This window comes from Dipteris shenzhenensis, chromosome 16 (assembly GCF_047967505.1).
Source record: "Dipteris shenzhenensis isolate YYH24624 ecotype China chromosome 16, Dip_SZ_1.0, whole genome shotgun sequence".
NCBI classification, from domain to species: domain Eukaryota; kingdom Viridiplantae; phylum Streptophyta; class Polypodiopsida; order Gleicheniales; family Dipteridaceae; genus Dipteris; species Dipteris shenzhenensis.
In genome coordinates this window covers 41,970,332-41,995,691 of record NC_141611.1, presented here as the reverse complement: position 1 = coordinate 41,995,691, position 25,360 = coordinate 41,970,332, and the positions used below count along the sequence as shown (strand labels likewise).

The following is a 25,360-nucleotide window of genomic DNA, read 5'->3' as shown; positions in this document are numbered from 1 at the left end:
ACTGGCAAAAGCAGAGAAGGATATTCAGGCACGAATGCATAACAAAGAGACGAAATCGAATACACAGAGATTTATAACTCTGAAAATCCTCCATCGAATCGCACAAGAATTGATAGGTAGGGGTTTTTAGGCGTCCGAAACGCAATGGGATAAATGGTTTTAGAAACCGTGGTCTCAATCATTGGGTCCAATACATGGACTGAAAAACGTTTTTGGAAACAAAGTTGTTTGGAAACTCCACCGGAGTGCGAATGATGAGCAACATAGAAGTTTTAGGACCTCCTAAGTCCACTGGAACTGACAGATCTGCAAATGGTTGCTCCAAACTTAAGTTCCAACCCTCGGGCAAAAAACACAGGAACTGACACAGTGAGTCAGAAATCCAATGAAATGATCCCAGATTCAAGAATGAAGGTGTTTCCAAGATCTTGAAGTGAAGTGGACACCAAAAGCAAGCAATAGTTGCCTCTACAAGTCAATATGGAGTCTCTGTCCTCAAACGGAGCAGGGAAAAGCTCAAAAAACGACTTTTTCTTTGAAATCACTTAAGAGGCTCTCAAAACCACTTCGCAAAGCCAAAGTGACTTTTCCAAAGGTTCCTCCAAGGTCTCTCTACACTCAGATGCAAGTAAAGTCACCCACAAAGCTTCCCACAAAGCGTCTCCTTCCTCCCATAGAGCTAAAGAGCTTCCAAGCATTCATGCACGCTCAGCTAGATCACTCGGGCTCTGATACCAGTTGAGAGTGCTCTCAACGGAAGTAAGAACGGAAGAAGGAGAGAGAGAGAGACAGAGAGCCACACAAGTTTTGGTGGGTGCAGAACCACCCTAATCTTCTTTTTTCATTCATTTATATATGTGTTTGAGTATTGTACATAACGGGGGTAAAGGCACAATGACATTTAACCCCCACAAAAATGCTACGTGATTATAGATGGTCCGGCCAAAGACTGTGATGCATGAAGTAGTGCAAAGATGCACAATTAGTTAGGCTAGAGACTGGCACTACACGAAGCAAGGTAGAGCTATAGTGTGTCGAGCTTTGCAAATTTTAGAATGATATATTGCATCTTGTTATTATGCCAGTGCAGCATCATGATGTGAGAAACTTTTTTGGTAAAAGCATGGGTCCACCCCAAATTCAAAATCTCACCCAAGAGCACATCATGTTGCGGATCCAAAATGGCCCCAAACATAGTTTTGAAATTGGCTACACCCAAGCAGCCATTGACCCAAGTGTACAGGATCGGCTGCAGTTTGCTTCTGGAGACCCTTTTGGGGCTTGGTCAGACTGGGAATGCTTGCAAGTCACAAAAAGTTTTGTTATACATCCAGGATGGGTGCCAGACAAGATGGTTGATCCTGAGAAAACACGGACATATGTCAAACCCCAAAACCCCGACAAGGTGTAGTACATTGGCACTAAATGTATTGTCATGTATGAATTGTAACTAAATGATGTTATCTATGTACTTTGTGAATCGATCCAGGTTCATTTTAGTTTTTATAAGGCTTGCAAAATGTATTATAAGCACATTAAGTAATATTATCATCAACCATGGACCTTCATGCATTAATGATTGTCCTTTGACCAAAGATTTGAATGTCATCTTCATGTTTGCATGAATTCACTAGAGCATAATGTTTATAAGACAATAACATAAATATATTTAATAGTGGTGTTGTTCAACCTTCATAGATTCCAAATTTGTTTACATAGATTCCACCCCTTAATTCCAAATTTGTTCATTTATGAAATGTAGTAGGGTGTGCATGGGACGTTCTTGAAAAGAGTGCTATCAATCTCTCATAGTCAAGCACTACTCAGATCTTATAATCAGAGTGTTATTCACCCTTAACAAAAATCATGTTCAACACAACAGAATAGGACATCTTGCTATCCATTATGACTATGTTTGACATGAAGTCCAAGTAGTCACAAAGCATCGATCAAGCACTCAGAGTAGTCACAAAGCAATCACATAACTTTCGCTATTATGAGATTGCTTGGTATTCACAAAACACTACCAAGCAGTCACAAAGCACTCACATAACTATAACAAAGCTCTACCAAGTAGTCACATAATAGTCACAAAACACTCAGATAACTGTCACATAGCACTTCCAAGATAGTCACAGAGCACTTCCAAGAAGTCTCATAAAACTCACAAAGCACTATCAAGTAGTGTCATAACAGTCACAAAGCATTGATCACTCACAAAGTGGTCACAAGGCATACACATAACTTTCACTTTTATGAGACTGCCTGGTTTTCACAAAGCACTACCGAGCAATCACAAAGAGCTCACATAATTGTCACAAAGCTCTACCAAGAAATCATATAGTAGTCACAAAGCAATCACATAACTGTCACAAAGCACTTTCAAGCAGTCATAAAGAAGTCTCATAACACTCAGAGTGCACTACTAAGCAGTGTCATAAGTGTTCACAGAGCCATGATCAAGCACTTCCAAGCAGTCATCACAAAGCACTCACATAGCTTTCTTTTATTAAAAAAATCAATTTCGCATCCATTATTATGATACTACATATCCAAAGACAATATATATACCAGTACACAGACTAGCCAACATCCTTGTCCAAGCTAAGGCAACAAAGAAACATCGCTAGAAATGAAAGCAAGATAGGGAAATAAATATTATAAATATCATAAGGCATACTATTGTAGACTTCATCATACACTTCAAGTGGAAGCAAGTAAAGTTCTCTCCCTCAATGGCTTCTACTGGAAACTTGATTGATCTTACAAGATGGGAGTATAATAAGACTTTAGGTTGATCATCAAGAAGCTTACAGTGGCGGTGACTTTGATGGCCATAGAATAAACCCTTCACAACATAAGATTTTTATGCTATTATGTTGCCCCAACCATCTTGCATAGCAACCACCTTTTCACTCCACTCTTTAGCTTTGGTACACTTTAAAATGTAGAAGTCTACACCTTCTTCATTGTCTACCTCTACATTCACTACAAAATTTTCCCCCATGCAAAGAGCAGCACTAATTGCATCATCATGCCATGCATACATAGGTTAATAAAGGAGCTCATCATCACTACCCAAATCAGCGACATCATAATTTAGGAACAACAATGTGATATTACCAATTGGACACATGATTTTTATTGGTGCACTTTCTCCAAGACTCTTGAGTCTTGGATACAAGCATTGCAGTAGCGTGACAACCTTTTCAATCCTATTTCCTTGCTAGCCCCTTGTGTAGCTCCTCTAATTCAGTGCATGGATTGTCTTGGGAACAATTTGACAATCCCACTGTATAGATCTATCAATGTCTCCTTCCTTAACCTCCCAAAACATCCATGCTACGTTCCTTTCCTTAGATGCATAGCTAGCTTGAGCCCCATGACACAAGTTGGTCATCAAGAAACCTACGACATCAGATGCACAATAAGGTGGCTCCATTTTCCTTAAGTTGTTCATGTGTCAATGCTCTCTTCACAATAGTCCTAGCTCCATCATGCTCGTACTTCCCGTGTCCAGATCCAAAGAAATTCCATGTCACTTGCAAACCTGTGCACTATTCAAATCTAGATCGGAAATAGAAAGGCCTTCTACCCTTGAATTGGGAGGCACCTACACCGTCTGACCAAACCAAATGACTGGTAAGCTCCAACCCTTGATGTATCGAGCACCTATGATGCAGCATAAAACAAGGCTGGACAAAGAGAGTGTCGTGCACCTTGTCATCTGGAAATAAATAAGTGAAATGTCTTATCCACCTCACTTTTGATACAAACATATATATGTGCACACAAATTGTATCTGACTGGAGTGTGAATGCATGGACGGAATCTCGTTTTGCTCCTTGAAATAGTAGTTTTTTGTGAAGTTGACTAGCGAAACTACCACATCTTCAGGAAATCTTAGCATGCACTCTTTGAATTGTTCAGCTTGCCACTTATAACTGTAATTGTGCTTGATGAATATCTTTAGGTTCTTCTTCATTAACTGTATAAGATCGTTGCAATCCATCTCCTTCCTCACAAGGTCTTTCCCTTAATGTACTGTTGCATATGAAGTGAGAACATTGCATGGCTTATGAAAAAAAGATTCCATTCAAAGTCCTAAGATTATTGGCCACTTTTTAAAATTATTTTATTTCATCATTGGTCCATCTCCAAAAATGATTGATTCTACAAAAGGGCACAAATTTATGCAACACAACTTCTTAAGATGAACTAGATACACATACTTAGGCTTTCACACTTTACTACACATGAATACTAGCTTCAAAACACATACTAAATTATGAATTTTATTTTAAAGGTTGCAAGAAATATTACACCGATGGCTTCCTTTAGCGATGGCATCCCTAGCGATGGTGGCCCTAGCTATGGGGATGCAGACAAGGGTTCTCTATCTTCTTCTCTTGAAGCTCTCACATCCCGCCCCTTGTCCCCATCCCATCAGTCTTGTTCCTATCAATCTGGAGTCTAATCAAATAGACATCAGCAGTGCATCAGATTCTGTCATGCAAGATCTAGATCATGATAAGCGTGATACCCCTGTCCTCTCCTTCACCCTTCACCTAGATGAAAGCGACATTCTTCAACTCAAACAAGGTGGCAGAGAGGCGAACACTTTGCGTAAGTTTTTCTCTGAGTTCAAAACCCCTCCGATCGGTAATGTTCTTAGTAACAGCCAAAAACCTCTCTTCATTCCCTTCGCTGCAAAGGATCCATGACCCAATGGAGTCGTCAAGTCCACAGTGCACCAGCAGGTCCCGAAAGGGAACCCCGTGCAAGAGCTACCGAAGAGCACCTATGCTGGTGCTGTCAGTGGAGTAGGCCTTTTCAAGGCTCCACCGATGTCGAGATAGTCAACCTAGGAGCAGCTCTCGCTACGAGCTAAGAGAATCTTTAGTGGCACCCCACCCTCCTTTGCCTTAGAACCCGCAAAGTTCCATTCTGCCACTGATCCAAACGCTGCAAAGGCTACAGAGCCTCTCAAAGGTAAGATTCCAACAGTCAAAGTACACAATGGACTTCTTAACAAAATGATGAAATGGCTCTATTCATGCACTGTTGTAGGATATATTCATGGCCCAAGGCCACTTACTTTTCCTTGAAGGTTGGGTCTGTAAATTCTGGTCACATAAAGGTCTAGTTGTCACAACTATTCGTTTCCTCAAGAACAAGTATATCATCTTCATCTTTGAAAAACCAGAGATGGTGACAGAAGTAGTGTAAAAAGGGACATTGACTATTAGAAGTCAACTACTGTCAGTCCCAGCTCTAGGAGCCCTCCTTTAGTCCCCATTCCTTGCCTCTATCTAAGGTCCCCATATGGGTTGAATTCTCCGATTTACTGTTATCTCTCTTTCCCCAGATTGAGACTCTCTGTGCACCGCTTGGCAAGTTCCTCAGTGTGGAAACAGAAAAGTTTATACACCCTCGAGATAACCCTCAGGCCTGTGTCCTGATGGACCTCGCTTCTGACCCTACTAGTGCCATTCATATCCTTGATGGGGATGGAGCTGAGTTGATCTAAAAAGTTTTTTTCAAGAACATTCTTAACTCCTGCTTCCTCTGTGGTATGGGAGGTATCAAGGACTATCCATCTAGAAATAATCAAAAAAAAAGAAAAACTAGACACAATCCAACAGGACCCTCAAGAAACCAAGGACACTGAGACACCTACTAAGCATCCGGTCCCTTCTCCTCCCATGGAACGAAAGGAGGCTCAGAGCAAGTTAACTGTTGAGAAATCAAGGGGACAGACGGAAAGGAAAGGTAAAGAGGTTACTACGAAAAGGGAAGATTAGATGGAAGATAGTTCTGGTGAGGAAGAATTTGTGGTTGCCACCCAAGACTTCAAGGCACAATTGGAGCAAGCAGAGCAAGAGTCAGTTAACAAAGATGGTCCTCCCTTCACAGTTGTCAAAGGCATAAAAGAAACATGGTTAAGAAATGGAAAGGCACAAGTTATATGATAGGGGAAAGGAACTCAGTTCAATTGAAAGGGAGAAACGGAGGATGTCCAAAGGCTTCGATCTTTCTCCACAGAATAGTCCTATAAGCTTTAAGAAGAAGAGAAACAAAAACACTCCTCAATGATGCAAGACAACTTTTCCTTTCTTAGCATCAACATTCACGGCTTAACAAATAACCTCAAGCCCGCCATCCTTAAAAGGTGGTTAAAAACATCATGCCTGAGACCTAATTTTTTAGCACTTCAAGAGGTCAAAGTTTCTGGGGATAAACTATGTTGGCATCTCAACCAAATTGACAACAAGAGTCAAAATTTCTACACCACCCATGAAGAAGGGAGAGGTGGAGCCATCTTAGGTGCAGTTGGCCACCTTGGCGAGGCAGTCATGCACCCTCTGCCCCTCTTTGAGGCTGTCAGGATTGGAGTTGACTTTTCCCACCCTCAACTTCCATGTCAGATATTCTCCATTTATGTCCGCAATGCCACGAGAGATCGAGCTCTTCTTTGGGAGGGGAAGATACAATGCTATCTTAATAGGGGATTTCAACATGGTAGAATCCCGTAGGGATAGATGGAATGGCATAGGCAACAACACACTAAGAGACAAGATACTCTCTTCCTAGACTGCCCTCAAAGATTCTACGGTTCTCATTGTCATCTCTGAAGATACCTCTTTCACTTGGACTAACAATCAGTCGTGATCTCTCCACAGGAAAGCAAGGATAGATAGGATGTACTTTTGAAGAGACATCGCTGATGCAACCTTGTGTACCAAGAGCTTAGCTCTTGCTTCTCTTCCCTTTTCAGACCACAAACCAATCCTAATTACTCTAGACAAAAGTCAGGGAAAGAGAAGTAGATCTTGGTTCAAATCAAACCCCTTCTTCTTTCGTTTTCCCTATGTCCAATAGAAGGTAGTCAGGATCTGGGAAAAAGCATTTGATGGCATAGCCACTACAACAGAAAGTGGGTTCGGGCTACAAAAAAAACAATTACTTTCCTCAAGGCTATCAAGAAGCGATCAGATATCGCTAGAGCTACCAGATGAGGAAAAATTAAAGATCAAATCAAGCTTCTGGAGGAGGACACAACAACCCAGGGATAGGAAAGACTCAAAGCAATTAGAGACAGAGCCAGGATAGAAGCAAGCATTAAGGCAGCGCAATCCAAAGTGTTCACAAGAGAATGGTGGACAAGGAGAGGTGACAGGCCAAATGATGACATGTTTAGAGGCCTTAGGAAAAAGCAGGCTCAAGAATCGATAGATACTCTATTACACACACGATGACTAATCCAAGATTCAAAAGAGATTGGTCATGGCGGAGCACTTCTAGAGGATTCTTGGGGAACCCGAATCTCTTTCCACAGATAAGCTCATAGCAAGAGAAAAATGTCGACTGTCTAGAAGGAGTACTATCCAAAGATTTGACTCCATTTTTCTAGAGAAGGAACTTTCCATCGAAGAATTAAAAGGTGCAGTTACTGCCATGGCAAGGGGAAAAACTCCTAGTGAAGATGGACTTCCAATCGAATTTTACCAAGTTTTTTGGGACATAGTGGGACTATGCCTCCTCCTCCTTTGGCAAGAGTCCAAGTCAAAAGGTTTCCATGACTCACGGATAAACACAGGTATGATTAAATATATACCCAAAGGGGGCCCCAAGGAAACACTCAAGAATTGGAGACCTCTCATCATGCTTAATACTAGTTACAAAATCTTTGCTAAGGCTTTAGCCATCAGACTCAAATTCAAAATGAAAGACCGGATAAGGGAAGAACAAAAAGCTTTCATCCAAGGCAGACACATCCTAGAGGCCATTTTAGCTCTTTAGGAAGGACTGGAGCATGCTGATGAGACAAACTAGGATATCTATTTTCTAAAAATAGACATTGATAAACCCATCTAGAATGGAGTGGGGACTTGTTATGTCCTCCCTCCAAGACATAAGTGCAAGTCTTGGGTTTATATCATCCGTTGACACTTTGCTGAACCAAGCCAGAGCCAAGGTGGAAGTTAACGGAGCTATTTCCTCCTCTTTTTTGCTTAAAAGATCTATTAGACAGGGTTGCCCCTTAGCGCTTCTCCTCTTCGCCCCATTGCCACCACAGATGCTCTTGGTTGGCTCATCAAGGAGGAAGAAGACAATGGGAACATCATAGGTGTCCAACTGGGAAATGGAGTACAAATAGTCTGCCAGCAATTTGCAAAAGACACAAATTTCACACCAAGCAATGATGCCAGATCAGTTGAGAGAGTCCTTAGGTGCTTGGACACCTTCTGCACAGGGTCAAGGTCTAAAATTAATCATGAGAAAACAAGAGTCTTTTGAACTAGGGAGGCTCCTCCCCAAATTCTCATAGATAAGAGATGCAAGATCCTCAAGGAGGGTGTGAACTTAGGCAATCCTGCAACAATATTTTGGGCTGAAAGTTTAAATTTGATCTCCATCCTATGATAAAGTCATCTATAGGTTATCAGGAAACTTGATGTTATTATGACTCATAGCTCATGATAGAAGTTGATGATGTTATCAAGTTATGTCATAAGTTGCAACAAAATAGCAATGAGCTATAATATGATTTGTCAAACATGGGAAATTAGAGCCATATTTATGCTAGGATTATTGTTTGGTGCTTGTACAATATATGTGTTGGTTGGATGGAATTTACTTTTATAAGGAATTTTGTAGTACATAATGACCCCCTTACCTTTCACCATATTTTGGAGTGCATTCAACTTAAAATTATAACAAAGTGCCAAAATATGATTGTTGAGCCACTCGTGATCTAAATTTTGAGCTAGACAGCTCCCAAAATGGAGTCTTGGTTTAAAAGTTATCATCGTTTTACTATTTCTATATTTGTTGTGACGAAATTCGGTGATGTTATCGAATTCTATCATAACTTATGATGATATCATCAAGTTTTGTCATAACTTATGAAAAACTCGATGATACCATCCAGTTCTATCACAATCATTCCGAAATCTAATGATATCATTGACTTTAATCATAACATTCGCTACAACTTGATGCATTATCAACAGAAAAGCTTTCTATGATAGGCAGCAAGCATACTATCAAAGTAAAGAGACGTGAGTACAAACAAGTAGTCCTTAGGGATACAACAAAACATGATCTGGCCCATCTAGATGGATTCCTCATAAGAGACACATCTATTCTAGTTCTTCTTTGACTTGAGCAAGAACTAACAGAGAGGCATTAGGAGCTATAAGAGCAGCCATAAGAGCTGGTGGAGGGGCAATGGGATTGCGCATTCTTTTCGTGAATTCTTCAGCAAGTGAATGCTTCTCGGCGAACCTTGAATGAAACACTAGATGGATTTGCATGCGAGGTTGGTCTCTTGAAGGGATGCACAAGAGGAGACATGATCTGATCCACTAACCTAGCAACGACATTTGGTCTAGCAGCAGAAGGAAGTGGTGATGTAGGAGGAGCTGGGGGGGGGGAAGGAGTCGACAAGACAAAGGGGACTGGGGCTGGGGTGCCACTGTTCCGCAAGAACTCTTGTTTTTTGGCTTCCACCAATTCAACCAGCGCCTTGGCTTGGTCCAGCAGCATGAATTCTTCATTTGTAACTTTTTCTTCAACCTTGAAGTAGTCTTGGGCTTGAGTGTGCAGAAGGCCGAGTTTCTTGACGTTAGCTCTTCGTTCCTGTGGTCATGCATAATGATTTAAAAACACTTTTAGTATCCATTAGAACATTGTTAAATAGTTTATTGCATCTCTGAAGCCAAATTGACCAAAGCACTGAGGCTCTGATGACGTTCCAATTTTGCAGAGCCCTGTTAAGAGAGTCTCCAAGTAGAATGATCGAGTAGCTAAAAGGGAAGGGAGCAATGTGTCGATGTATCAAATGCCATAGTTCCCTGGAATAGGAACAATTGAGGAACAAATGTGGAATATCCTCTCTCATTCTATTGCATCGTTTACACCAGCCATTCCCATGACCGATCTTTTGGGCTCGAGCTGCAGTCTAGATACCTCGATGTAAGATGAGCCAAAGAAGGCACGATTGCTTTTTAGAGATCTCCTGGTCCTAGACTTTAGAGAATCTGTGAGACCATATGTTATCCTCGTCTCTCCGGTACCATGTTTTGTTAATTCTAGCTATCATCTCTGTTGAGATATCGAGCTCCACTCGTGATATGCCAGGGTACCATTGTGCATTTATGTCACCGACTTGTTAGCTGCAGATGTGGTTGGTACACCATCCATGAATAATAGCTGGATGACAGCTATCTTTATGTACTCTAGTTAGTGGCTCAGTTAGTATGCCACCGAGGTTAGCTGAGTTTGGTTTGAGACCCACATATAGGGTTCATCTATTCCTTTTGTACTAAGAGAGAGAGTTCTTTTGGCTTTCACAACTAAGAAGAGGAAAACTGTTTTTAGCCTCCACCTTTGTGTGTATTCCCCCATTGTGTATGTGAGAAAGCTGCAAGTGAGACTCCTCACCTCTCTCCCACCCTCTTCACATGGTATCAGAGCTCGGTTCGTGGTAAGGAGCTCAAGGAAGCAAACCAAGTTCACAGTGTCTTGGTAAGAGGATCAGTGTTGCTTTCCTTTTTCGAGTTTGGGAGTAAATCTCTGCAGGTAGCACAGCCGAAAAGTGCAAGAGTGCATTGTCTCAGATTGAGATGCCCTTCGCGGTGCAGCGAGAGGGTACTATATGCTACAGGGGTGACATTATTTTTTTGATTTGAGGCCGTTTTGAGGCCTGTTTTGGTGGCGGAAGTTTTCCGCAGGCACTCAGAAAAGTGCCCTATTTTGGCTGTGCGACCATTGTTCTGCAGGTTGGTGAAAAGTTGCCACAGAAATTGCATCGTATGCCTATGCATAGAGATATTGGGAGTGACATAATCATTCTTATTGCCTGTTGATGCAAAATCGTCACTAGGAAGTGACTGTGTGGTCAAATACCACTTTTGCCAGTTTAGCAAATCTGCCCTTGTGAGATAGAAGTTGTGTTTTTTGCAGTGACAGAATATTTTTGCAGTGTTTTGTAATGGCGTCTGATGCTCTTTCAAAGATAGTCACTAAAAAGCTTGACAAGAACAACTTCCAAGCATGGAAGCTTAGAATGACGAATTTCCTTAAGGGAAGAGGCTATTGGGAGTTCATTATTGGAGCTAAACAAGAACCAGTTATTCCTAATGTTCCCAATCAACAGGAGTTGCAGGCATTTAAAGAATGGCATGAGAGAGCCAGAAAAGTTATGTACTGGCTGTCTATCAGTATTTCAGATTCTATGATTGTGCATATTCAGGATGCAAGCACGCCAAAGGAGGCATGGGATACTTTGACAAAAATGTATAGCACAAATATGCAAGCCAGGAAAATGTAGCTCAAGCAGGAGTTGCATAATGTGCAAAGAGAAATATGAGCATCAATGACTACCGCATGAAGGTAAAGAAGATTGCAGATGGACTTGCTTCCATTGGGTCACCGGTGGAAGATGATGATTTAGTTTCTGTGACCTTGAATGGTCTAGGAAAGGATTATGCACAGCTCTGGACATCCATTGCCGTCCGTGAAAAATTTCCTGATTTTGAGGAGTTGATTGCTCTTCTAATTTCTGAAGAGCAGAGAAATGGTGGTGCATCTTCTTCAGGAGGAACTTCAAAAGAAACTATCTTCTACTCAAATGCTGGAAGAGGTAGAGGTAGAGGTAGACCAAGCCGATGTGGAGGCCGTGGCAAAAATCAGAATATGCAGCAAATTCAAGAAAACTAGTCCTATGGAGGAGGACGTGGTAGCCTTAGAGGCAGGGGGAGCCAAAGAGGTCATGGTGGATGGAAGAGAGGCCAAAATGCAAATAGCAATGTTGAATGCTACTACTGTGGTAAAATGGGTCATATGGCTAAAGATTGCTATAAAAAGTAGAATGACATTATGAATGGAAAATTGCAGCAAGGCAATTATGCATCCTCTAGTAGATAGGGTGATGACAGAAATGAGCATTTGTTTATGGTGCAGCACATGACCAATTCTATGACCAATTCTATGACAAGTGCAGAAGAAAGCAATGATATGTGGTATGTTGACTCAATTGCATCAAACCACATGACAGGTCATGCAAAATGGATGCAGGATGCAAGGAAAATGGAAAAGCTAGGATTCGTGGAGACTGGTGATGATCCTACACATCCAATTGTGTAGATTGGTAAGATTCCTTTGTTTATGCAGGATGGGAAAAAGAAATACTTGTCTGATGTATTTCATGTCCCAAACATCACCAAGAACCTAGTTTCTGTTGGTCAAATGGTTGAGCAGGGCTTGCAGGTCAGATTTAATCCTCATGGATGCTTTGTTGAGGATATGAAAAATAAAGGCCGCTTGATAGCAAAAGGGAAGAAGAAGGGCAGGATGTTTACGTTGGATGTGGACATGCTTGAATTGAGTGCAGCAATGTTTGCACATGGGATGGTGTAGTTGCAGATATTGATATCTGGCATAAACACATTGGTCATGTTAATGTACAACGACTTAAAGATGAGGATGCAATACATGCTGGCATCATCTGGGAATTAGAAAATATGTTCTTGATGAGGAGAGAAAAATATGCAGAGAGTATGATGGGCACCTTCTTCTTTTATTTTGATAGGATAAATTTCAATCATGTTAACTTTCTTCCTTGTGTGTACATCAGTTTAATGGAGAACATTCTCAATTTAATGTATTCATGCAAATCCACTCAAGTCAAGAATTCCATTTTTCCAATGTTTTTTTTGTTGGGACATATAATAGGAAGCCAGTTTTTCAAAAATGAGTTTAAAATGGCAATTTCTAACAGTGTAAAAAAGAATCTTCCATTCAGTTATCGTTTCTACGAAATAGTTCTCACTTCATTTGCAATGGTGTAGAATAGTGTTCTTTGCTTGTTTTTCCCATTCACAGTGGTTCCTATGTCCACATTCTAAAACACCTTCACCATCACCTTTTTGGAAACTTGATTCAACTCACGAGGGCAACATGACATGTTCTTTGGACCACATTTTTTGCACTCACCCAATAGACATTGACAATAGTGGGATGTGGCTCCAACAAATTTGGGGCACACAGACTACCAAAGGGGAGTGACACCAAGGTGACACCCTTGTAAGCCTATCCAAAAGCTCAACAATCTTCACTATTTCCACATATTTGACAGTCACAGTTGCAAGATGCTCCATGAAGACCAAAACTTTGGGTCCTTAGCTGGTTGACTGCATCCTTGAAAGAAATCATCTACATGTGATAAGTGCAGTAGCATGTGTCTTTAAGCTTTCACATGAAATAGGTCTTCCAGCACTCAAATGAGAATTCCTGCAACTCCTATTGATTGGGAACATTAGGAATAATTGGTTCTTGTTCAGCTCCAGTAATGAACTCCCAATAGCCTTTTCCCTTAAGGAAATTCCTCATTCTAAACTTCCATGCTTGGAAGTTGTCCTTGTCAAGCTTTTCAGTGACAATCTGTGAAAGAGCATTGGATGCCATTATAGAACACTACAAAATATATTGTCACTACAAAAAAACACAACTTCTGCCTCACAAGGGCAAATTTGCCAAATTGACGAGAGTGGTATTTGACCACACAGGCACTTCCTAGTGACGATTATACATTAACAGGCAATAAGAATGATTCAGTCACTCCCAATATCTCTGTGCACAGGCATATGATGTTATTTTTGTGATAACTTTTCACGGACCTGTAGAAAAGTGGTTGCACAACAAAAACAGGGCACTTTCTTGAGTGCCTACGGAAAACTTCTGCCAATAAAACGGGCCCCGAAATGGCCTCGAATCAAAAAAATAATTTCACCACCCTCTCACCACATCGCGAAGGGCATCCCAATCTGGGACAGTGCACTCTTGCACTTTTCAACTGTGCTACCTGCAGAGATTTGCTCCCAAACTCGAAACAAAAGGAAAGCAATACTAATCCTCTTACTAGGACATCGCGAACTTGGTTTGCTTTCTTGAGCTCCTTTCCACGAACTGATACCATGTGAAGAGAGTGGGAGAGAAGGAAGGAGTCTCACTTGCAGCTTTCTGACATACACAATGGGGGAATATACACAAAGGTGGAGGCTGAAAACAATTTTTCTCTTCTTAGTTGTGAAATCCAAAAGAACTCTAAGTACAAAAGAATAGGTGAACCCTATATGTGGGTCTCAAACCAAACTTAGGTAACTAAGGTGGCATACTAACTGAGCCACTAACTAGAGTACATAAAGATAGCTATCATCCAGCTATTATTCATGGGCGGTGTACCAACCACATCTGTAGCTAACAAGTCAGTGACATAAATGCACAATGGTCACCCTAGCATATCATGAGTGGAGCTGGATATCTCAACAAAAGCTGAGCCATGCTTTTTACCTCGAAAATATTGTGTTAGGAAGGGGGATAAACCCTTACCAGAGTTTGTACCATCTAATGAGATTGAAGAGGATATGTTTGTTGTGCAGTTTGGGCATCTTATATGTAGATTCAGAGTTGGATGAACAAGCTGGCCCAATTTGGGTGGCAAAGGTTGCTCATATAGCAAGGGATTAGAAGGGAATGCCAATAACATTCACAGCAAGTTTATGGTATGAACCAAATCCTTTGAAAAGTCACCCCAAAAAATACACAATCAAACAACTATATGAGGGTTGCTTGTAAAAGAAACGTGAATGGATTCCAAATAAAAAGGGCTTGACAAAGGTGGAAGTGAGTAGCATTATTCATTGTTGGACATCAAGGACTCAAAGTTACAAAAAGAATCATGGCCATGATGTTGAAAAATATATCACAATTCCTGTGATCCTAGCCTTGCACATATTAAAACATCATTTGGCTAGGCTTAACCCATCAAGTGAAAATGCAATAGCAGAATCTAATGACAATGAATGAGATTAAGAAGCATAGGATAACATATTGTATGCCTTGTTCCTTAAAAATGGTATATCTTTACACCGTGACCTTTAAACATATTATTCAATCAAACAGTGTATCTATACACCCCCTATATATTGAATTCGACAAACTCTTTTCCATACAATAAAATAGTGTATCTATACACCCCCTTTATATTTAATTCAACCAACTCTTTCCATATATTGCATATTGAGTGGAGGTGCACAACATTTTAAGCTTTATCAAACCATATTTGTGTGGGGATGATCCATTTTTTTGCAAATTTACCCATGATGTTTCAAGTAGAGGGCACCACTTACAACTTTAGGGAATTCTTAGGTTTATTATGTGGAACTTACACATCTAGTGCTCCCAAAATACCCAATTTATGAGTCTACTAAGTGATATTGAGTGGAGGTGACCGGTTTAAAAAAAAAATTCCAAACGAAGTGAGAAAGTCCAAATTTTATGAATACAGTGTTCTTTACAATCATTCTCCTTCGCAAGTGGCATAAGATTTACAACAAGTACAACATTTTACTGGATAGGTAGCACTCAAACAATGTCCTCTATGTCCTCCTCTACTATTCTCTCTTGGCATCTTTTTTTTCTTTGGTTTCCCAAGAGCCAACAATGTCATTTTTTTCTCTAGTTGACCGAGGCACAACAATGTCTTTAACTCTTCATGAAACACTATGGTTGGTATGCGCACACATGGAAGAAATTACGAGGCATGTATGCTTGCAAATATGTCAAAGCAAACATTGTGGCACCCACACAACATGCATGACACCCCCTCCTAACCAATCAATGGCAATGCATAGGAAGGGAGGTATCTAGATAACTATTATACAACCAATAGGAGCAAAGCTTCCTGTAAAGAAAGTTGTAGTATTTAAACACGACAATAAAAGATTTTGAGTCATGCATAAATAGGAAAGGGAGATACTTCATTATATATGTGATTGACCAAATGGAGTTTTCTCTATCATTGTTCTTACAAAACACACCTCCTAAAGGTGGGGATCTTACAAAAAGACACCTCCTAGCATCCAAGAAACTATGAACCTTATAATTTATTGCATGCATGTGGTTTGGGGTATTTCATTGTGGGGGATTTGGGTTTTGGGGATTTCGATGCACCTGATGTTCCATCTCAACAAGCCGGTCTGTGCCAAAGAGAAGAGTGATACGTTGTTGAGAGAAGATATTGTGGCTCAACATGACATGAACTGATATATATCGAGCAGTTTGAAGGGGCTGATTGGGTCAGATGGGTAGGTTCCGAGGAAACATTCCACCTCCTTCATAGATACCTTTACAATTAGCTCAAAACACTCTGCAAACTATCATTAGACACAGAGGCCTATAACTTTCAATAGAGACATGATATCGAATATTCAAACCATATTGAGATGCGTCTTAAAATGTCTTCGCTCTGATATAAGTTTCATAAGAAGCAGAGAAGCAGTCGGAAAGATATGGGCAGTTTACTGGGCGGGGGTAAAAACTATCTAAAAGAGAAACAGTCACACACAGAGAGTCATAGATTTTTGGTTTGACATCTAATACAATAATTAAAGACACAAGATAATGCTCTTTGAAGAGAGCTTTATGTTGATATAAGTTTCATTCAAATTGTACCATCGAGCAAAAAGTTATGAGCAAAATACTGACAGGGGGTCAAACTATCATGAAAAACACCTACTCCTTCTATTGGTGCTGACTTGGGAGAATACTACCTCCATGATTAGACTTCATAAATGATCCAAGTCCCATAGAGGTTGCGTAGGAGGGAAGGAAGAGCTCCCTTTGTGACTTGGGAAATAGATAAACCATGTATGCGCAATGAGCGGCCGAATAGACAACGCTTTTGAGTACTTTGCAAGAGAAAACAATGGAAAAAGGGAACAGACACTCAAGAGAGAGAACCTGAAGTGACCTTCATTACCAATAGAGTGATACTCCACTCCAATGCAACTCAAAATACTACAAACACAAGGGAGAAGAAGAGGTTTCATACGTACAAGAGGGAGCAGAATCTCTAAGACTACTCATAGAGAGAGAATAAACTAGAGAGAGATGGACTCAAGAGTCTACATAAGAGAATATCTACAAGAGGGAGAGAAGGCTCATGGAAGAGATTTAAGGAGACTAGAGCTATAGAAACATGAGGCCTAATGGTGGAGGAGATGATGAACAAGGGAGAGAAGGGTTCCTTTTATAGAGATTTTGTCACCCTCCTTCACCCATTTACAATTGCTGCATGTAGATTCCTTTCCCCATCGATCACATAAGCCCATATGCCACCATCCATGTCCTTTTTGGCTACTCTTGCCATGTGTCCTATCAAAAGATGCTCAAGACTCTTAAAATATTGAGAAAGTCAAGAGTCTTTCCACATGGAGCCCGTAGGGACCCTCTCTTTTCCATATGTCTGTGTCCTCCTTATTCCACATAGGAATTCTAGAAGGATTGCTCTTGACTCGACACTCCTCCACATGCCTTCCACACACTTGGCATGTGGCCTCTCTTACATCATTGAAACACATGGACATGAGCCCACCTCTTTATATGACTCACTCTTCCTATTTTCTTAAAACCCCATAATATCCCATACACAAAGAACTCTCACCCTATACCAAGGTATTTATCATTCATACACATGGTATTTACAATGATCCATTCCACTCATCCTCTCAATCCCATACAATGTCTTAGAAAATAGAAATAAGTGAGACCCGCTAGGCTATCACCTGATATTCAAACTCTTATTAAACATAGAGAAAAACAATACCAATGCCAAATAAGAAATATCAATTTCTGGTGTCACATCTTTCCCCCCCCCCCTAGCAGATCCTCTCTAGTGATAGAGAGGGTCTACTGGCCCTCAAGGTGGTCGAGCATAGAAGAATTTAAGGTGAAACTCATTGGTGCATTCGGGTATCACTATGCCATCAACATCCTCAAGTTGATAGGTTCCATTGGTGACATTCATATACATCCTTATAGAGGCATGGCCAAAAGTAACCAATTTCTACTTCTATTGTGGAGTTCACCCTCGAGGAAACATGCCTTCTTTCACATATTGCACATCTTGCAGTTTTGGCCATCCAGTGTCTACTAAAGAAACCACCCCCCGGTCTTGTACTACAATGGCTTGAGTAGCCAACTCATCTGCCCTTTGATTTTCTATTCTGTTTATATGAACAAAGTTGCAAAAATCAAATTGACTACATAGTGCCATAGCCTTTTGATTAAGAGGACTTCTTGTCTTGTAATGCCCTTGCATTTGCTTTATAATAAGCTGAGAATCTCCTCTTACTTCCAATTCTTTAACTTGACTTTGAACACAACCATCCAAACCATGAATCAAAGCATTTTACTCAGCTGCATTGTTAGTTGTGATACCTGGAAGCTCTTGTCCTCTTGCCCACACCTCTTGACCTTCAGAATTCATCAAGACTATCCCCTCGGCTCCTTGTTGGTGTGAAGGACTAGAAGCCCCATCAAAATACAAGACAAAAGCTATTGGTGGTGTCTCCCTTTCATCATTAATGTCCTCCTTATATTTCTTTTCTTCTCTTAGATCTTGCTATCCTGTGAGCAAATCTGCCATAGTGGACCTAATGGTATTTTTAGTGACAAAAGAGAGAGAGAAATTTTGAAGCTCTAATAACCATTTTGCAAATCTCCCCCCAAGATTAGGCTTGCGAACTAGATATGCTAATACAGACTGAGAGGTAAGGAAGAAAAATGGCCGAAGTAATAAATAGGAGTGAAAATTTTTGACTGAAAACAGCAAAGAGAGGGCTTGCTACTCCATTTCTTCATACCTTGTTTCCACCTCTGTAAGCTATCAGTGGCTGGCATAATAGATGGGTTGCATTCTACCTGCCTCTCCTTTTTGTAGCAATACCGCACTAACTGAATGCAAAGATACACTTGGATTTACATAAAAGTCTTGAGACCAATCATGGGGCTTCAATATTGGGCCCTTACTCATGGCCTCCTTAAGTTGTTGAAAAAACTCTTATTGCTCCACACCACATTGAAAAGAAACTTCTTTTCTTGTCAACAAGTTCATGGGATGCACTATCTCTGTGAAATCATCACAAAAGCGTTGATAATACTTGCTTTTTCTTAGAATTCTACGAACACCAGTGACACTCCTAGGACTTAGCAATGCCATGATTGCTTGAACCTTGTCAAGATCCATTTGCAAGCCTTCTTCAGACACAATATGCCCCAGCAAGACTTTTGTTTGAGCCAAATGACACTTGCTAGGATTTAGACACCCTTTTGCTTCATCACTCCTAGCTAAGGCCATCTTTAGCTTCTCCATGTGATCTATGCACCGAGAATAAATGCAAAAATCATCCAAAAACACCCTTATGAACTTTCCCAAGTAAGGCTCAAGCACTTGACTCATGAACCTTTAAAACTGTAGCTAGTGTATTGGTTAATCCAAAAGGCATCACTCTATAAGCAAAAACTCCCCAAGGTGTGACAAATGATGTTTTCTTTTGATCTTCCTCCCGAATACAAATTTGAAAGTACCCAAAATAGCCATCACATACATAATACATCTCATGCCCTGCTACTTGGTCTAGTATTCATCTTGGAATGGCAAAGGAAAATGATCCCTCTTAGTGCATACATTCAAAGGACGAAAGTCGACACAAACCCACCACTTATTTCCTTTCTTTGGTGTGACAACTACAAGAGATAATCATCAACAGGAAAAATGAATCTTGCCTCAAGTAGTTGTGTTACCTCTTTCTTTAGTGCCTTATCTTGGATCACTCCCAATCACCTTAAGCGTTGCACAACTGGCTTGCTTTCTGGCTTCAACTCAATCTTGTGCTCCACAAGAGAGACTAGTCGATAGCTTGTTGCAAAGAGACATGGAAAATCATCTAACATATCCAAGTACTGGAGCTTCTCACTACTTGATAGAGAATCACCAAGAAGCTCTTCATTTCGTTGGTGTCGTTTAGTGTGCTCCACATCCTCCACATGAAGTGTCCCTACAGGATCTTCTTGTACCACCACCTTGTTCCCTCCTAACTCATCTCGATTAGCACAAAGACAAAGACCAAAGGCCACTCCATCCACCTCACCCTCTGAGCTAGACTCCTCGGAGCTACACCTTGTCTCTTCTTCTTCATCGGTTAAGTCAGAGCTTGAACTTTCTGATGTTGAAGACTCTTCCTTGACAACTTCCTTTTTGCGGCTTCTGATGTTGTAGTGCACCTTCTTATCATTTCCCTGCAAAATCAATTCTCTAGTATCCCACTTTTGAACAGCCTTCACCTTGCATAGCCAAGGCCTTCCCAAAATCAATGGATAGGCACCTGCATCTGGCTTGGTAGGGATCACCTGAAAAGTAGTCGGCACAGAAATTCCACATACATCCACTTCTAGATTCTTCACAACTCCCAAGGTCTTTACCCTAGTGTTGTCAGCCAATTTGATGCGATAAGGAGAGGTAGTACTAGAGTATTTTAAATCAGCATCTATCATGGTCTTCTCACTCATGACATTAATCGATGCACCTCCATCAATGTACACATTAGAAATCACTTGACCATCAATGATCACATCAACCATAGGTACATCATCACCAACATCTATATCTACCTTTTGAACAATAGGCATGGCACTTTTCTTCTTTTTCTTCTTTGACACTCTTGTGCTTTGCTAACTTTCCCCATTCCTTCCGTAGTTTTGGAGACAAAGCAAGTAATTGACCAATGGTAATATGAGCTTCCTTTTCTTTAAGGTCGGATAACAAGTCATAGCTTCCAATTCCTTGTCCTAAACGAAATTGTGGCTGGCTAATTCTCCTTCTAGCTGCCTTCTTTTTCTTACTACGACGTTCCTCATCTACTTCTTCCTTGCTTTCTTCTTCTTCTTTTGCTTTACCATGCCCCTGTTTAGCCATCATTACCTCTCTTTCCTCATCCCCTGAAGAAGCTTCTAACAAGGATACTTGTTTTTCTTCTTTCTTTCTCAATCTAGGACACTCAGGGCGATAGTGACCTTTTTCATTACATTCATAGCAAGTGATCCCACTCTTATCTCAAGGCCTATCCTCACTCTTTGGTGCTCTCGGTTGTCATGCATTGACCAAATGCAATTTCAAATCAGCAAACTCTGCCATCAATTGGGAGATATTATGATCTAACTCAGAGGACTTTGGTACCTAAGGCGTGCCCATTACCTCCACCTTAGAAGTTGAAGCTATTGAAGACACAAAAGAGGATTCGATCTTTAGAGAAGCTTCTTACTTGGTCGCAATGCGAAGTGCCTCCATGTATGTTGTTGGATTTTTACTCATTACTTTCGAGCAAAGATGAGGCTCCAAAGCCATAACAAATTTGCTCATCTTTAAGTGCTTCATCCCTACGAGACTTTGAGGGGCCGATGTTGCAGATGCCACAGCTCGCAAAGCTACCCCTTTATACTTTGTCCATAAAGTTTCATATCGGATTGCCAACGTAGAGACCATCTCACCCTCTCCCTGATAGAACCGGTCCAATTGCAACATCAAAGCATTTGGCGACTCCACTGCCCCAAATCTCTGTTTCATTATAGCTACCACTTGGTCCCAGTCCTCCTTGGTAGAGTCCGGCAAGGCCTCATGCCAACTCAAGGCTACACCTTCAAGAAAATCAGGCAAAATCTCGGCCTGATCCTTCATGGACCATCCAAAAAGCCGGCATCCTCAAACAAAATCCTGAAGATAAGACTCCGAGTCTTCCCCTTGGGTCCCTCGAAGCACTAGAATCTTCAGTATGATGAAACACAAAAAGGAAACATCAAGATCCAAATAATATCCCAAACAAGATCCCACAGAGCCTTAGTATACCAAGACCAACTTCTTATACATAACCACTTGTTGAAAGCCCTCCACAATGTGATCCTCAATAAAATCTTCAAAAATAAGTGCCCAACCAGCACCATGAAAACATTGTGTATACATGCATTCAAGAATGACCCTTCTCACAATTGGAAGTGCACATAACAGCTTCAAGATATTGTACTCTTCATCATTTGCATAGCAAAAGAAGTTGAAAGCATTGAGAATCACCACTCCATTGTTATAGTCAAAAACTACCCAAAGACTCAACTCTTCTTCGCACCAAGCTGCCAGTGCATGAAACAATCCCCAATCTATCATTATGCCTACTGATGGCATTGTCAATTCACCAACATATTCAAGTGTGTAAAAATAAAGGATATGATCATGGTGACCGTGCGAATAGCTTGAACATCACCTTCACAATCTTCTAGTTCTCTTAAACGGCGGGCTACAATCTCTTTAACGGACTTCTTCCAGGCATCTTCTTTATCACATCAAAAACCACATGCCTATACTAGGCTTTACATGCAATCAAGTACACCCGAGACCGTTTATTAAGGTGGGATGAATCCAATACCAAACGTACCAGGCGTCTCCACCAAAAGATGTGACATGAAGTTGGGGGTAATAAACTTCACGCACCTCTTCACTTCCTGTTGCTTTCAAACTGAGTGATAGAGATATTCATCACTAGAAAAAGGACATTAAAAAGAAGCTTTTATACCAGGAGATCACACCATACTATCCTCCCTTATATGAGAATGAAGATGGTAACATCCCAAGTGATGTTGTACTCAAAGCATAGGGAGAAGGAAAGGATCAACGGAGGCCATAATCTCAGGAAGCCGGTATGTGCCAAAGAGAAGTGCGATACATTGTTGAAAGAAGATCTTGCGGCTCAACATGGCATGAACTTATATATATGGAGGAGTTTGAAGGGACTTATTAGGTCGAATGGGTAGGTTCTGGGGAAACATTGCACCTCCTTCATAGATACCTTTACAATTAGCTCAAAATACTTTGCAAACTATCATTAGACACAGAGGACCATAACTTTCAGTAGAGACATGATATCAAATATTCAAACCATGTTAAGATGCATCTTGAAATAGGCTTCGCTTTGATATAAGTTTCATAAGAAACAGAGAAGCGGTCGGAGAGATATGGGCAGTTTACTGGGCAGGGGTAAAAACTGTCTGAAAAAGAAACAGTCACACACGGAGAGTCATAGATTTTTGGTTTAATATCTAATATAATAACTAAAGATACATGATAATGCTCTTTGAAGAGAGCTTCACGTTGATATAGTTTCATTCAAATTGTACCATCGAGTGAAAAGTTGGGAGCAATTATTAGACACAAGGCATTGGGTTTTAACGAATCAAGATATTGAAAGTCACCATTGAAAAATGGGATATCCTTATCAAGACAGTGGATACAGATGGTGGGAAATTTGGAGAAGCTTCCAATTCAAGAATATATTCAAAATTCATCTTTGGAGAAGCTTTCAATTTGGAGAAGCGGATGCTGGTGATAGGGAGATTGGTTAAATATACACCTTGGTTGGCCCTTTTGTTTACAAGAAGTCTAGGGAGGAAGTTTCTCACTTTGTTTTGGCCCTACCCAATGGTATGGGGTGTCTATTGAGATTGGAGAATGTGGTAAGGGAGGCTATGTTGATGAAAGGATTTGCTATAGGAGGAGCTTGAGGGAAACTCGAGTCACGGCCACTGAAGGTTTTATGTCAACCATAGCAATTATTTAGCCCTATTTGAGGGCTAGCCTCTATAGGCCATATGGATGGTTCAACACTAACTTGTATTTGAAAGGGATGGTTCAAAATTGGCTTGTATTTAAAAGGGATATAAGTTGCAAAGGGAGAGAGAAAATCCACTTTCGGAGAAGATGATAAAAAAAACTAGAAGTAAAGAGTTTGACTACCTTCCCAAACACTTCTTATTGCAAAACATGGAGTGCAAAGAAGAGAATTCTCGAAGGTGGAGATCTCTCATAAGAGGAAAGCTCAAATGAAGCAGGAGAGAGAGAGAGAGAGAGAGAGAGAGAGAGAGAGAGAGAGAGAGAGAGAGAGTATCCAACTTCAAATATTAGACTTGTTCTTAGAATCCCAGAATACTACAAAAAACTCCACTATGAAACTGTATGAAGCTTGGGGGCTTTATCACTCTCCATATTATTAGTTGCCTCCATTATTCTTTAATGATGGTGGAAGGTCTTTGTAAGGCCTTGTCTTTGCACTTTAGAAACCCTACATTCACATAGATATCACAACATAGACTTTTGAAAGCCTGCACTTTAGAAACCGTACATTGCACAGTGAATAGCACATCCTAGGCTTTCTAAAGCCACTCAACATCTTGTTTTGCAACTTGACCCACCGTATGCTGTTGAGTTCTAATTTGAACACCTTTGCAATGTGCCAAAATTCTACAATCATGTTGCCATTCTTATCCACCACTCTATCAATTCATTCTTTGACATGCTTCCTTTTTACATCTTGGAAAAAAATATTTGAAGGGCAATCACCCACTGATAGCCAAAGCTATCTAGCTTTTAATTCTTGCCCTTTCTACCTTCTCCAATTCCAAATCTACATGGTCTATTAACGATTTACCAAGGTAAGAAGGACTACATTTGATGGGGAGGAAATTAGCCCTATCCTTAGAGATTCCCTTGACTATGTTAACATCTTCATGCATTTTGCGATTTGAGCTCTAGAAAGGATATCGCCTTTTCGGCCTTAACATTTACCTTTCTACCCCTATAATTGCAGGCATCACATTTGGCAAATGGGTTATCTCATGATCAGCCCTAGTCTCCTTCTAGATATGCTTGATTACATCACAAAAGCTACCACACTGTGGTATCTTCTATTGAATCTAAAAGAAATGTCGACAATAAGATCTGCCTACCTCCTATGAAAGATAAAATTTTTATAGTACTAGAGGATGGTCCAACAAGCTTGTGAAAAAAATGTAACCCCCCCCCCCACTTCCTTCTCTTGGGAGGCCTCATCTGCCATCCTTCATCAGTGGCACAATTCTACTAGCACAAAATTGTCATGGGTATTCGTAGCCTGTGGACATGTTGGACTACCACGTAGTTAGCTAGCAGGGATGTATGCTTATTTATTAATATAAAATCTTGGCGAAAGTTTATTGAGCTAGTTTTCTTAGTTTTGTAATTTTTGTATAACATATTACAATTTTATATTTTTTCTTTTCAATTTTAAAGAAAAAGTTGTAAATTATGGCAAAACTTTAAATTTTTTCTCATAAAAGTTTCAAATCTTTGCGAATTTTTCAAACCTTTATTTTTATTAGGGCATACAAACTTTCAACACCAATATAAAAGTTTCGTCTCTTCACAAAACTAATAGGAAAAAATCATCCATGGTAGCTAGCATAGCAACCACATCACCTACCATGTAGGCAGACATGTAGCAGACATATTAGCCACCACCAGGCAGGATTGCCACCCAAGAAGGGACTGCCCATAGTAGGTCGGCAAATGGTGTCTCTCAGTCGGTGGAGTAGCATGAAGCTAGTCGACCATTTAGGGGGTCCAAAGGCCCTATAGAAGGAGAGCCTTCAGCCC

General features: G+C 40.6%; 1 pseudogene; it reads right to left on the bottom strand.

The window, feature by feature from the left end:
* Positions 1–9,264: 9,264 nt before the first annotated feature.
* Positions 9,265–25,360, bottom strand: part of LOC147892971 (peroxisome biogenesis protein 2-like) — a 36,043-nt pseudogene continuing 19,947 nt past the window's right edge.